The 14,023-nt window shown below is 40.7% G+C and overlaps 1 long non-coding RNA gene across 1 annotated transcript; it reads right to left on the bottom strand.

Annotated features, from left to right (window-relative positions):
- Nucleotides 1–2,297: 2,297 nt before the first annotated feature.
- LOC149449863 (uncharacterized) lies at nt 2,298–13,605 on the bottom strand. The gene is made up of 3 exons (XR_016315356.1): nt 13,190–13,605; nt 2,693–2,790; nt 2,298–2,598 (listed from the first exon to the last, which is right to left on the bottom strand). It is a non-coding gene; the product is annotated as an uncharacterized LOC149449863 (long non-coding RNA).
- Nucleotides 13,606–14,023: the final 418 nt, after the last annotated feature.

The following is a 14,023-nucleotide window of genomic DNA, read 5'->3' as shown; positions in this document are numbered from 1 at the left end:
GACTGCGCAATTTTTATTCAAAATGCGACAGCGCTGAAAGCTGAAAATTGGCCTGGGCACAAAGGTGGTATAAGTGCCCGGTAGGGTGGTGGTTAATTGTTGAACTGGATGGACGTTTGTCTTTTTTCAGCCAGACTAACTATGTAACTATGAAAAAAGGAAAGAAAGAAAAAGAATAATGCCGCCAGCAGATCCAAGAACTGATAAGCTGCAATATAACAAATGCTTGCTTTTGGGTTTAAAACCGCTTTATTGCAAATAGACAAACAGCAAATCAACTGCCTACAACTCAGAATGTAAGATACACAGACAGTCAGTAGCTTCATGTGTGGTTTCATCACTCAGTATGGGGATGACACATGATCTAAGTGACATTGACCATGGAATTATTATTGGTGCCAGATGTGATGATTGTGGCATCTCAGAAACTGCAGCCCTCCTGGAACATTCATGGACTGTAATGTCAAAGGTTTGCAGAGGATAATGCAAAAAAAAAAAAACAATTAAAGCACGGTAAGAGGTCTAGGCTTGTTTAAAGCAGCACTAAACAATATCCTTAATCTCCAAAAACAATTCAAACACATCCACTACTTTATGGTCCTGTAAGTTTGTTTTCATGAATTTGTTTCTTACTATGTTTTTCTGCCTCATTGAATTGCCCACTGTGAGCTCCCAAACCTCTCCTTTTCCACTTCTGTTTGGAATGAGCAGTGCAGGTTAGTTGCCATGTTGTTAGCTGGTCATGTGCTCTGCTCTATGCACACTACAAATCCCATAGCCTCTAATCTATCTCAAGATTGAACCAGAGAGGATGGTTACATTCCAACACACAGTGAGACCATGGAGAATAAATATATCCACCCGCCTAACAGGATCACAGCAGCAAGAAAAAGAAAAGAAATCTGGAGATCTGAAGGAGGCTGAAAGCTATGGAAGGTAATTTTTTTTAGAACACCAGTGAAGTGACTGGCCTCAGGTGATACACAAAGATGAAACAGAGCCACCCGCATAAGTTGTACCTATTTAGCTCTAGTCCTCTGTTCTCTACAGCCTTCCAAAACACACATTTTACACAGCATCTCCCAACTATGAAAAGCAGGGATGTGAAGTCTCATATTCAGCAGAGCTCAGTGAGGAATGCTCTGAGCTAGGGTTGCCACCCCATCCCTGTGTAAGGTTCTGTGGCTGATTCAGGTGATAATTAAACTCACTTAGTGCCTTATCTGCATTAAAATAGCCCCAGAACTTGTGTAATTAACATGTGTTTGGTTTTAAAGGGACAAGGTGGCAACCCTACTCTGTGCCCTAATTGGAGCGAAAGGACAAACCCCCTTTCACACAGTACACAGGTAACACATACAGCTGTGGCTGTCAATCACAGGCTGAGTGGTGGATTTCCCTCCTCCATCACCAATTATCTCTTGGAGTTGTTAAAAGCTGTCAGAAATTACATGTGCAGATAACAGAGGAATGAGGCAGCAGAGAGAGGTCACACTGCTTTGGATGGAGACAAGTACACATATAGAAGGATGTGCTTTTTCATATTTTAAGTCTGAGGTTTACAACCACTTTACGTTCCTAAAAACAACAGTGATGTGCAGAATGGTATCTCTGTATGCACAATATGTTGATCCTTGAAGAAGATGGCCACACTGGGTTCAGATAAAACCTGCAGCCTACAGTGGACATGGGATCACTAAAAGCCGATGACAGAAGACTGGACAAAATATGGATCAATGGTCTCATTCTGTTATGTGTGTTTGCCAGTGGTTCAGTCTGCAGCTGGTATTGGTGTGGCAAATGTTTTTTTTCCCCCTAATATGCCCCTTACCAAATGAAATTCATCTGAATACCGCAAGGTACGTGTCTAAGTACTAGATATCTACTAAAGTGACCATTGGCTATATCCCTGGTGCCCAAGCTGTGGCCCGAGGGCCACATGCTGGCCTTTGGTGTACGATGGTGGACCTCAGCAGTTTATAGTGGGAACACTGATTAGGAGTCTCATGCAACATGCTCCCAGTTTTGTATTGTCTTCTGCAGTATATCCCCAGCCAAAAATGTAGCATGTGCACAGTCTGGACATTAGTTTGTTTACCAGGTCTCCAGGCTCTGTCAGTTCTCTCAAACATTGCATACACTCCCTGGCGCCACTTTATTAAGTAGACCTTGCTAGTGCCAAGAAAATATCCCCCACACCATTGCACCACCACCACCAGCCTGAACCATTGATACAAGGCAGGATGGGTCCATGTTTCATGTTGTTTATGACAAATTCTGTGGACTTCACAACAAAATTTGTTTATAAAAGTTAACATCTTTATTATAATAGAAATATTACAAAATAAGAAAACCATACAACTGAAAAAACTTCTTCCATACAGATTGTTACAATATATGTAGCACCAAAGAATACATATCATTTATACTGATTGGAAGTACATGATTCAAATTGCCAGGATATCAATGAGGTGCCCAAAGGGGCCACCCATGTAGTTGATGACTGCATCCAAATGAGGGGTTTTCCAATTCCAGTTAGTCTTTGCTCAACATGTTTTGCAACAATGAGTTTCTTCCTCGGGAGCTAGTCTGGTGCATCTACATAGAGAAACAAAGTGCATTTATATCTTATTGATGTGGGCATTGTAAACACTTGTTCCAAGACAATGAAAAAATGGTACATATTACTCACAATTGTAACTAGACACAATAAAACCAGGTTACAGTAGAGAGCCAGGGCCAATGGGAACACCAGTTCAAAGTGTTTGGACAAGGGGGCACATCAGGGAGCTGTAAATGACACCATGAAAGATATAATAAAAATACAGAAATAATGATATAGCGGTAATTGGAATTATATGTAGTCTATGTAAATATAAAAATAAAAACATAAGTGTGTATATAACTATCACACTGAAACAGTTGAAGACTCACAGAAATAAAGCTGATTCGGGTTGGTAACAGAGCCACAGGTATCACCAAATATATATTGTGCAGCCAAAAGGATAAAAAGGAATAAACACGGCCAGCAGAGTGAGTTATTAGTGATCTATAAAAAATATATAGAGAGCAGGATGCAATTGTAAAGAGACAGGCTTCTATATAACTATATAGAAAAATGTATCTTGTGGGTATTCAAACCTAAAGATATCTACCAGGAAACAGGTCACATCACAGATAGAGACTGATATGCTAATTAGGGCTCAGGGGGTTAATTGTTTGAAAGATAAGCACTCCTCAAATATAGTAACACCAAAGAGAAGTATATTCTAAAGATGGTTCCCAATGATCACACAGAATGAAGGGAACTCTACAGAGAGAGGAACAAAACCGTATCCAAAATAAGCCTGAGGTTGCATAATGTGGTCCGGAGTATGATAAAGGACAAGTTAGACTGCAAAATACATATGCATCAGATACCTATGCCATGGAGTTTCCACAGATGCCCACAGTTCCCTAGCCAGGCAGGTGCCTGGAATGGAAATGATATGGGGCCGCCAAACAGTCCACCCTAAATAGCCCCGGTCAGGGCACACACGCACCGGTACTTCCGATGTGTGACGTCACCTGGTCTGGCCAGAGAACTGCTCACGCATCAGGTCCACCCACGTGCACTAGCAACCCCAACTTCAGAGACAGAGGTCAATGGGAGAAAGGAGCTGGCATGATGCACGCACAGAGGAGAGTCAGGGGAGGTGTGAAAAAAAAAACCCTGCTCTCCCACTTGACTAGTTTGACACTACATGTGTACGATTCATGGTAATATAAGTGGTGAGCCCAGATTTACGTGGTGGAAACTGGGCCAAAACAATTCTCCAAAAAGAGACAATATGGATTGAAAATCTTAATGCCACCCAGCCTCCAGGGATCAACGAGATCCTATCCTATAAACCATTTTTGTAACTTGCATATTAAACATTATGTGCTGCCCTTTGGTGATGTCAGGGGCAACAGGTGAAGCCCACTATAGCTCATATGTTGACACTCACTGAGACTCATTTGTAAAAATTCATGCAAAGAGAACTGGAAAAATTGTGATACCTGCTGTGGACACATCATATTGTTCCCTTTCTCCAGTCACCAGTTTTTATAATCTGTGCTCAGTGTACAGAGGTTTTCCAGTTTTTCATTATTATCGACTTCATATTATTTATTCCAAACATTCTAGAATTTGACAAAGTATGACATTTCAGCCTATTGTTGAATATGCAAAGTTTTTTTCAGTGCCATCAGACAGTCACAAAGACTTCTATGTTTCTAAAGTAGTAATGCCTTTTTCAAAATGACGTGGTTATTATGACTTAAGGTGAACATGTGCTTTGCCCATGTACTAACCCGTCCCACAAAAGCTCCTCTTTCTTCATGGAATTCACTCCCCTTTCACTTACATGACAGTGCTGGTGTTTGATATTTGACTCAGTAGGGTCATATAGGGGCAGGGAGCTTAACCTGGAGCTCAAACAGGGCTTCCGCTCTTCATTCCTGGTGGGTGAACAGAGCAGCAGGGGAGTGAAGAGAATGTGAGAATGTGCCACTGGGGAAGGGCGAGTTATGTGATTCTCCTGTTTTGACCTTCATGGCTATAGCACTGCAAAGTGAGCCTTTGTTTGCTCACACAGGGAAAATCAACAGGTTTGCTTTAATGGAAGCACCACCTGCAGCTTATACTTACCTTCAATTTGCTCCATCTGCAGATGGGAGTAAAGTAGGGTTGCCACCTCATCCCTTTAAAACCGAACACATATTAATTATACAGGTTCTGTGGCTGATTAATGTGGTAACTAAACTCACTTAGAGCCTTATCTGCAATTAGCTAGCCTCAGAACCTGTGTAATTAATATGTGTTTGGTTTTAAAAGGATGAGGTGGCAACCCTACAACAAAGTGAAATACCCAGTGTTGCCAGAAATACAGCAACACGTGACTGGCCATACATTATACAATTTTCTTGTACAATTTTCTTTTAGATATACCAAAACCATATAATACAAGGTCAAACCTAAGCACTTTCAATTTGTATCCAATCATGCAGGCCCTTGCACTACATAGTTGTAGGTAAATCTAAAGGAAATTGAAGAAGAAAATTGTATAATGTATAGCTAGCTTTAACTCCCTCTCCTTCCATGTAACAATGCTGGTACTTGGCAAATAGTTGCTCAGGTACCCAAATCTGTACTTAAGGGCAGAAGGAGAGTCCTCAGCCTTGTGTAAGCTACAAGCTGCAATTTGGAGCTTACACAGTGCTAATTCTCTCTGCTGTCACTTGATGAACAGAGTGTGGTGGGGGAGCAAAGCAGAGGGAAGTATAAACTGATAATGTGGCCACCATTAAAGTGAAACCATTGCTTTGCCTTGCATTAATGAACCATAGGTTCAGTTAAAAAAAAAAAAAAAAAAAAAAAAAAAGCTTGTACCAGTTTAGGCTTCATTCACACTGTCACTCCTGCATGTGGCTTTTCTAAATGCAGGAGTAGTGATCTGAGCATTAAAAACAACTCCCAGAACACATTTCTTTCTTTCATTTAGAAATTCCTGCTTCAAAGATGGTCTAGCCACATTTAGACATTAGTGATTAGCGAACACCTCCTGCTCAGTTCACTGTCAAACATTCAAACCTATCGCAAGTTCAAACACGACCTTCAAACAGGGACAATTCACCAAGCGGTATCTTACTGCATCTGAGTATGAGGTAAGATACTGCACAGCTACTAAAATACCGCATGAGTTATATTGTTCAAGAGTTGGTTCTGGCCAGCTCAGTGGATTGTTTCAAAAAAGGCCTGGATTGTTTCTTAGATACACAGAATATAACTGGATATAACATTTATAGGTAAAATTGATCCAGGGAATATCCAATTGCCTCTCGGGGGATCAGGAAGGAATTTTGTTTCCCTGCAGGAGCAAATTGGATCATGCTTTGCTGGGTTTTTTTTGCCTTCCTCTGGATCAACTGTGGGTATAGGATTATAACTTTTTTTGTTTTTTCCTATGGTTGAACTGGATGGACTTTTGTCTTTTTTCAGCCAGACTATGTAACTATGTACAGTAACTATGTTAAGTCATGCGGTATTTTAGTAGTGAAAACATTTTTTAATGTTTCAGCTGTCAGCTGGGTTAAACAAAAAAAAAAGTGTGGGTCCACCCCCCCCCCCCATCCATACCAAGCCCTTTCGGTTTGTTATGGATTTTGAGAGGAATCCCTATGCTAAAAATTTTTAAAAATATGGCGTGGGGTCCCCCCCAAAAATCCATTCCAGACCCTTATCTGAGCATGCAGCCTGGCAGGTCAGGAAAGGGAAAGGGCGAGCGAGCACCCCCCCCTCCTGAACCATACCAGGCCACATGCCCTCAACATGGGGGGGAGCTTTGAGTCAGGGCACCCCCCCAAAGCACCTTGTCCCCTTGTTGATAGGGACAAGGACCTCTTCCCCACAACCGTGGCCAGTGGTTGTGTGGGTCTGCGGGCAGGGGGCTTAATGGAATCTTTGACAAGGGGGCCCCCAGATTCTGCCCACCCATGTGAATGAATATGGGGTACATGGTACCGCTACCTATTCGCAACAAAAAAGGGTAGTGAAAAAATTACAGAAGGCAGTCTTTTATTAAAAACAAAAATAAAAAAATGTCCCCCGAAGTAGATCCAACATCAATCACGATGCCCACCACCACCCAAAAAAAAACAAAAAAAACGCTCCGCTCACTACGCTGGCTCCCGCCATCTGACAGCTGCGCCGTGATGACAGTTCTTAAATACTGTGATGATGTCACAAGGGGGCATCATTTAATCAGCAAGCATTTATTTACACATTGCCCATCATGTTGAAGGGGAGGTGCATTGTAGTGTTTTTGTTTACCTGATATTCAGGTTTTTTTGGATTTTCACAGGGAATGCGGTAACATTCCTTCATTTACATTTGGATAAGGTAGCATTACATCACTTTGTATATTTGGGTTACACGCACTGTTTTGAGTCTGTGGTAGGTGTTTAGCAGCCGCCTAATGTTTAGCTTCAGACCACATTGCGTGAATTCCTCATCCCACTATTTATGGTGCTAGTTTTCATTACTTGGCTTAGATTAGTATCTTTTAAACTGGTACAGCTTTACTTTGAAGCCAATGTGACATGAGAGAAGCAAGATTGTGGTGTTGTAGACTATAGACTGAAACAATAAGGAAATTGCTTTGCAATTTAAACACATGCTGCCATTGATGAGTAATCAACAATGGAAAATCAGGGGTTGTGGCACTTTATATTTAAATCTTCTACTGTATTAGAGAAAGCTGCCTTGAGTCAGGAGCTCTCGACACCGCTCTGTGTCTGAACAATGCAAATAATTATTCAACATCCTTGCACCCAGAACAAATTTACTATTATATTGTAACATTAATTCTGGCGCTGACAGACTTGGTGGAAACACATTTCCTTGTCTAATTAGTGAACTGTTAAATGTAAAAGTTATCTTCCCTTTGTGACAGATTGCATTTATTTAACTTTCACAGCATTGTATGTATACATAAATACTGTATGTACACCTGTATATGTACTGAATGACCACTTTATAAGGTCACTCATAGTACTAGGCACACATTTTTTTTGCTTTCAAAACAGTCTGAATAATTTGTGGCATGGATTCAGCAAGGTATTGGAAACATTCACTAAAGTAAGGTTCACACCAATGCAGTTTGCATTTGAGCAGTTTCTGCATTGCGTTTTGCATTTTTGCACCTTCGTTTTTGCCGCATTTTTGATGTATTTTTTGTTTTAATTTTTCTTGTTGCTAGGCAGATTTAATGCATAAAAAATGTGTCAACAACATGGCAAAAACGAAGCAAAAACGCACTACATGCTTTTCTGCAGCGTCTCCATTGAAGTCTATAGAACCAAAAATGCAACTTTTTGCGTTTAAAAAAGTCCATGACCCTTTCCAAAAAACCACACAGGATAAAAACGTGGAGATGTGAAACTGTCCTATAGCAAAATCATGTTAAATGGAGTAAACTGTGTTTCTGCAAAATGCATAATGCTGCAGAAAACGCTTAGGTGTGAACCTGGGGCAAAGCAGAGGTCTCCAAACTTTCTAGACAAAGGGCCAGTTTATGGGAGTAAACAATCATTGGTATCAGTGGGAGCAATTTTTCCACATTGTTGGTATCAGAGGAAGGAATAGTGCCCAATCATTTGTGTCAGTGGGAATAATAGTGCCCTGTCATTGGTGGCAGTGGGAGGAATTGTGCCCCACTATTGAGGTCACTGGTAGGAAGAGTGCCCTATTGTTGCTATCAGTGATAGGAATGATTTCCAATTGTTGGTGTTAGTGGAAGGAATAGTGCCTTGTATTGGTGGGAGGAATAGTGCCACAAGGGCCAGGAAAAAAAGCAAGCAAAGGGCCACATCCAGCCCCCAAGCTGCAGCTTGGAGACCACTGAACTAACGCAAACCTGTGCTATGTCAAAGTCCAGTAACCCTTTCTCACTGCCTCCTGGAGGCCCCTTACGTGGGTTTTAATGTTGAGAGCTGTGATTGGCTCTCACAGCAGTCATATGATCTGGAGCCTGTTCTGCTGGCTCCTGAGCATAATACATGACAGAGAGCTGACAGAGACAGCTTGGCCAGTGTGCAGTAAGCATACAGTGAGCATACTCTCAGGACAGAACCTCAGACTGCTGTGGATGTGCAGTGGCTGGGCCTTAAAGCGGTAGTAAACTCTTCTGTAAAAAAAAAAAAAACTTCTCCCTGCAAGGTAATCATATAATGTGCAAGTATTTATCACATACTAGCACATTATGAAAGACTTACCTTAAAATGAAGCCCTCCAGTGGATCGCTGTCACTGCTCACCGGTCTTTCTTCTAGATTCACAGGTTCCAGCATGTGCACAGGAATCACAGCTGAGGCACAGAGCTCTGAAAGAATGGCATGAGTATGCCGTCCCTTCAGCACACATGTACCATGACGTCACTGGCTGCAGAAACACTGAACATCCTTGTGCCCACATGTATGTTTTATTATGCACTTACCTGTAGATACAAGTGGCAAGCAGGGTTTACTACTGCTTTAGGGCCCACTGTTCCTGTGGCTGCATATATGGATTACAGCAGCGAGAGGAGGTTAAAGGTGAAGTATAGCCAAAGCATTTTTGGCTGCACTTCTCCTATGGATCACAGGAGTGCAGTTAGTTCTGCACTCCTGTGACCCATTTTCAGCTGACAATGGGCTGAAGTCACAGGATCCATTCAGAAGCCTGGATCGGCACCTGGCTCAGCCTCTCAATGAGCCGATGACAGCCTGAGCTAGCTGCTCCCACCCCCTCCACAGCCCATCGCTCCAGTGAGCGCTGGAAGGATATAGCAGAGAGCTGGAGACTGACAGTCACAGCTCTCTGCTCAGAGCAGAGGGGAGAACTAAGCGATCAATGGTGTTTGATCGCTCAGTTCTCAGTACAGAGCTGGCAGGGAACAGATGCAGCATCAGATCGAATGAGTATACTTTTTTTTTGTTTTACAAAAAGCTATACTTCTCTTCTAATGCCTTCTATCCCATCTGCACATATTCATCTTCCCTTTGCTCCCCTATATTATATCAGATCCCCTACCATGTTATATATAGGAGCTGTAAAGTTAAAAAACAAATTTGTACCTTTACATACTTTTCCCCCTGTCTTCCATACTGCAGGGGGTGACATCATGCTGCTTCCAGTAAGAGCCTGCAGAATGCTGAGTGCCTAAAATCTTGTGGCAGACATTTTACCAGTGTAAAATTGTGTTCTTGCATGATTTTGGATACTCAGCGTCCCTTGGATCTTGCCAGAAGGGTGATGATGTCACCCTTCTCTAAGTGCAGTGGACAGTAGCAGCGATAAGGTATTTTTATGGGGGGGTTTTCCCCTATAGGTTTTTTAAATTATTATTATTATTGTAAATCTGCTCTTTGTGACAGAGGCAGCCCTAATCTATTATGCAGATTTGCATTTTTACTTTTTTTTTTTACAAATCAGGAGTGCTTTATTGAAGACAAGAATATTACAGAGTAAAGAAGCAAGGTCCACTCTAATTAGATGCAACAAACAGAAGCAAGCCCATATGGGCCTTTTTAAAATGCAATGAAAGTTGTTACTGTAATGTGCAAAGTGGAATGACTCAGCAGAGCAGACATGTTGGAGTTTTTACTGTAGAAATGCCAATAAGAGTTTATTTCTGGTTGGTTGCTATGGATTGCTACACTTTTACACATGACCACTGCTGGCTTATTGAATAAGCCTGTTTGTCTTCATCAAGATTATTAATGAGCTCAAGTTACTGGAAACAAATATAAGCAGACTAATATTATAAAGGGTCAAATGGCAAACAACATATCATAGCAAGATGGAGCACTTCCAGTTCACAGATATTTGGGATGATTATGCATTTGGTCCGCTCAAGGCAGCTGACAAGCAGCCAAGACTTTAAGGAAATTAGCCAGATGCACAGTTTAGTTATTGTACATTGCCTGTAATAAATGGGCAACAAAGAATATTATACTAGCAAACTACCAATATCGGAGTAAGAAGAGATCAAATCAGAGCACCAAACTGCTTAAAGAGAAGTTATCAATAAAGTAAAACACACCAATTAATAGTGATAAGCAGGCAATTAGATGCATCAGATATGGCTAAGCTTAAAAACAGATGTACACTCCCTCGTAATATTGGCAGACTGCTGCAAGGATACACGCTGATATCACAACAGCTAACAAACCTAGTAAGAACATATGGTGCCAAGGCTTGTCCTTCAATGCCTAACAAAGATCTGAGTATCCCATTGGTGAGACAAGTTTCTAAACTCAAATCTCTGTTAACCAGTACAAGGATTCTAATAGATAGTATGAGGAAGATAATGTTTAAGAGTGAGAGGAACATAAAAAAATAAACTTTAATTTACCATTGAGAATCAACTCTTCCAAATTTTGGTTTAAGTGACTTTGTCATGAAAATCGTATGGGTGTTGACATTGCTGGCCATATTTTCTAAATGCTAGGTGTCTGGCTGTGTATGACTTACAGTAAATACTTTGGAGTCACAGACCCAGATTAAATATACTTTAACAAGGGTCAGAGAAGTGTCAGAATTCCTTATTTCTATAATTGCTTTGTGCTGGCCTAGGTGCTGACATCACCCTACACAGGAGACCCGCTTGCACTGATCAGCTGGTGGAGCTGACTGCTACACAATACTGGGCTGCAAATAGCTTGCGAATAGTTAAACCATGCAGACTGATTGGTGTTAGAAGAAACTCTGCGATGCCATTGTCTTGTGGTGCCTGCTCCATTCTTCCTCCAATCCTTATGTCCACTGCTCATCCTCCCTATGGGCAGCAGTCTCTAAATGTCTGATCTTCCTGTAGGGTAGGGAAGTACATGCATTCTGCATGCTGCCAATGTCTGCCAATCATGGCTATTGCTAGACTGCTCCACAATACAGAAGAGGAGAATGTTTGGACGGAATTTCAGGTAGGTAATACAAACCAGAAAGAATGAGAAAAGAAAGAGGGTGAGTGAGCAGGTGTCTTACGCGAAAATAAAGATGGCTTATTAAAAGTATCCCTACTATATGAATTTAAGTAAAAATCAAAAATACACAGCTTTTGGCTCCCTTACATGGTGCTGCCCTGTCTAATCACACAGGTCATGCATAGTTAAGGCCAGATATATGTGGATATTTGAAATATTTCATACAATATGTTATACTTGGGAAACTATTAATAAAGAAGTCTTTCGTTCTTACATGAAATTATACATTTTAGAAAGGCATTATTTTTTGCAGATTGCTGCTAATTAGAGAAAGGAACTGCAAGAAATATATTCCTGACATCTGAATGATTTTCCATAAATAACATAGAGGCATCCTAATACAATAAAGATCAAGCTATCAAGTGCCACAAACATCCTCAGGCAAAAAAATTTAAAGAAACGTAAATTAATTTTCAATCCTTTCCTTGAAACACTCACAGTGAATATAATATAATGAGTAGGAGACCTACCAATGATTACAAATTTCTCATTGTTTGCTTAACCACCTGTAACTGTTACACTACATATTAAAATAAAAGTTTCTTTTGGGAGTGTAATTTTACCCAACTTCTCATTTTAATTCACAAATTTTTATTTTGAACTTTTAATAAATGTACAGTCTTGTGAAACATGCAAATGTTATTTTTCTGATGACTTTACCTTGTTGCCTCGAGTTAAATTCTGCTAAATGCTATTGGAACAATCCAATATGTGGAGCAATTACTAGAGGTGGGGAACAGTGTAAAAAAAAAACAGGAAGAGTCAACAGGAACAAAAAATTAGCAACAAATCCTGAAAAACATGAGCAGCATACTGTTATTGTTTACTTTTGAAATAACAGTGCATGGACAGCGTAACTATGGGTGGGTGCAAGGGTAGCTGTCTAAGATACACAGGAGGCAAAGTGCAAAATATCACACAGGAAACAATTTCGTAAAACGTCTAAGAGGTTTGTACATTTGATTGATAATTACACAAGACTCTTACAATATCCATATTTTACCATAACCACCAATTATTGTAACCTTTGTGCCTGGGGTGCAGAAATATCCAGTTGCACCTGCTGTAACTTTGGCACATAGTATAATTAAAACAAAGTCCCAATGAGACTTTAGAAGTTTAACAAATGATCATGCAACTGATGTACAGTATGTAAATGTCAATCTTTACATCATTAAAGTCAGAGATAATTATCATAATGGCTGCAGCGTGATATTGTTGTCTTCCCTCATTGAGTATTTTGTTTTAGAATTATACAGCTGTAAAATAACTGATATAAGTAAATTAAAGTGTATGTCAAGCAAAAAGCTTTTTTTAGTTTTGAACAACTTGGCTTTATACTTTATGTAAGTTTATACTGTATTTTGACTAGCTTTTGCAAAGTGTACCCAAGTGTACTGTAGTGGATTATGGTATGTGCCTGTCCTCAATCTAATACTCAGGAGAACACAGCTCCTCTCTGCTCTGATGTGAAGTTGTTTGTAAAAAATGTTGGGTCATATTGCAGTCCCAATGTCCCTTCTCTACTATATAACCAGAATACACATCTCCAAATTGTGATGTACTACAGAAAGTCTGGAAAGTTGGTGCAATAAAACATACTATGTTCAAATCTACCATTAGATACATAATACGTTGTCACATACCTGATAGGAGCCTGAGATGATGAGTTTGGCTTCTCTTGTATCTATAGCCCAAACACCACTGATAGTGAAACAGATAGTGCCAAGGGACAGGAGGAACATGAGTGCCAGCATATGTTGATAGTAGAACTTGCCGCTGGAGATGCAGTCTTGGTAGAACTAGCAGGACTTTGGTCAGAAACGGAAGCTCTGCAGGATAGACCAGCTGGAGTTAAGGAGGGACTCCATTTGCACCACAAGCTCATGAAGCATAGCTTGTTATAGCTCCTAACAGGCTTGTGGCAGGAACCCACTGTGATGAATGGAGCAGAAGCAAATGACAGCCAGGGCAGTCACTCGGTGGTAACATAGAACTGAGTCAGAGTCAGGAGCTTGGCCATATGGATATCCAAGGTCAGCAGCAGGAGGGCAGCGAGGTTCAAAAGCATAGACACAATTAAAGTCATAAGCAAAGCTGAGGTCAGTAATGGGTAAACAACAGCTGGGACAGGATCCAAGATCAGTGTAAAAGGCAAGCTTGGTCACCAACAGAAGACACACACAGGACTCTAGCAGGATACAGCTGAAGACCAGTCAGCACTGATAATGAAAAAAGGCATCCTTTAAATAGGCCATTTGGTGCCAACATTGATTGTGGATGTGCTTGCACATTCACGCACAGCACATATACCTTTGCACATGTGCATGCCTGATCACAGTTCTCCATGCGATACCATGCCCAAAGTTAGTTTAGAGCATAATACAAATGGTTACAAGGTATATTTATACAGTATATACAACATTTGAAGGTTTCAAAATTCTCTCACATTTCACAAAAATGGCCTGGGATTTGCAGCC

This window comes from Staurois parvus, unplaced genomic scaffold (genome assembly GCF_062004578.1).
Source record: "Staurois parvus isolate SC_StPar_1 unplaced genomic scaffold, SC_StPar_1.0 ptg000599l, whole genome shotgun sequence".
NCBI lineage: Eukaryota > Metazoa > Chordata > Amphibia > Anura > Ranidae > Staurois > Staurois parvus.
Note: the sequence above shows the minus strand (reverse complement) of the source record. Positions and strands in the feature narration are given on the sequence as shown.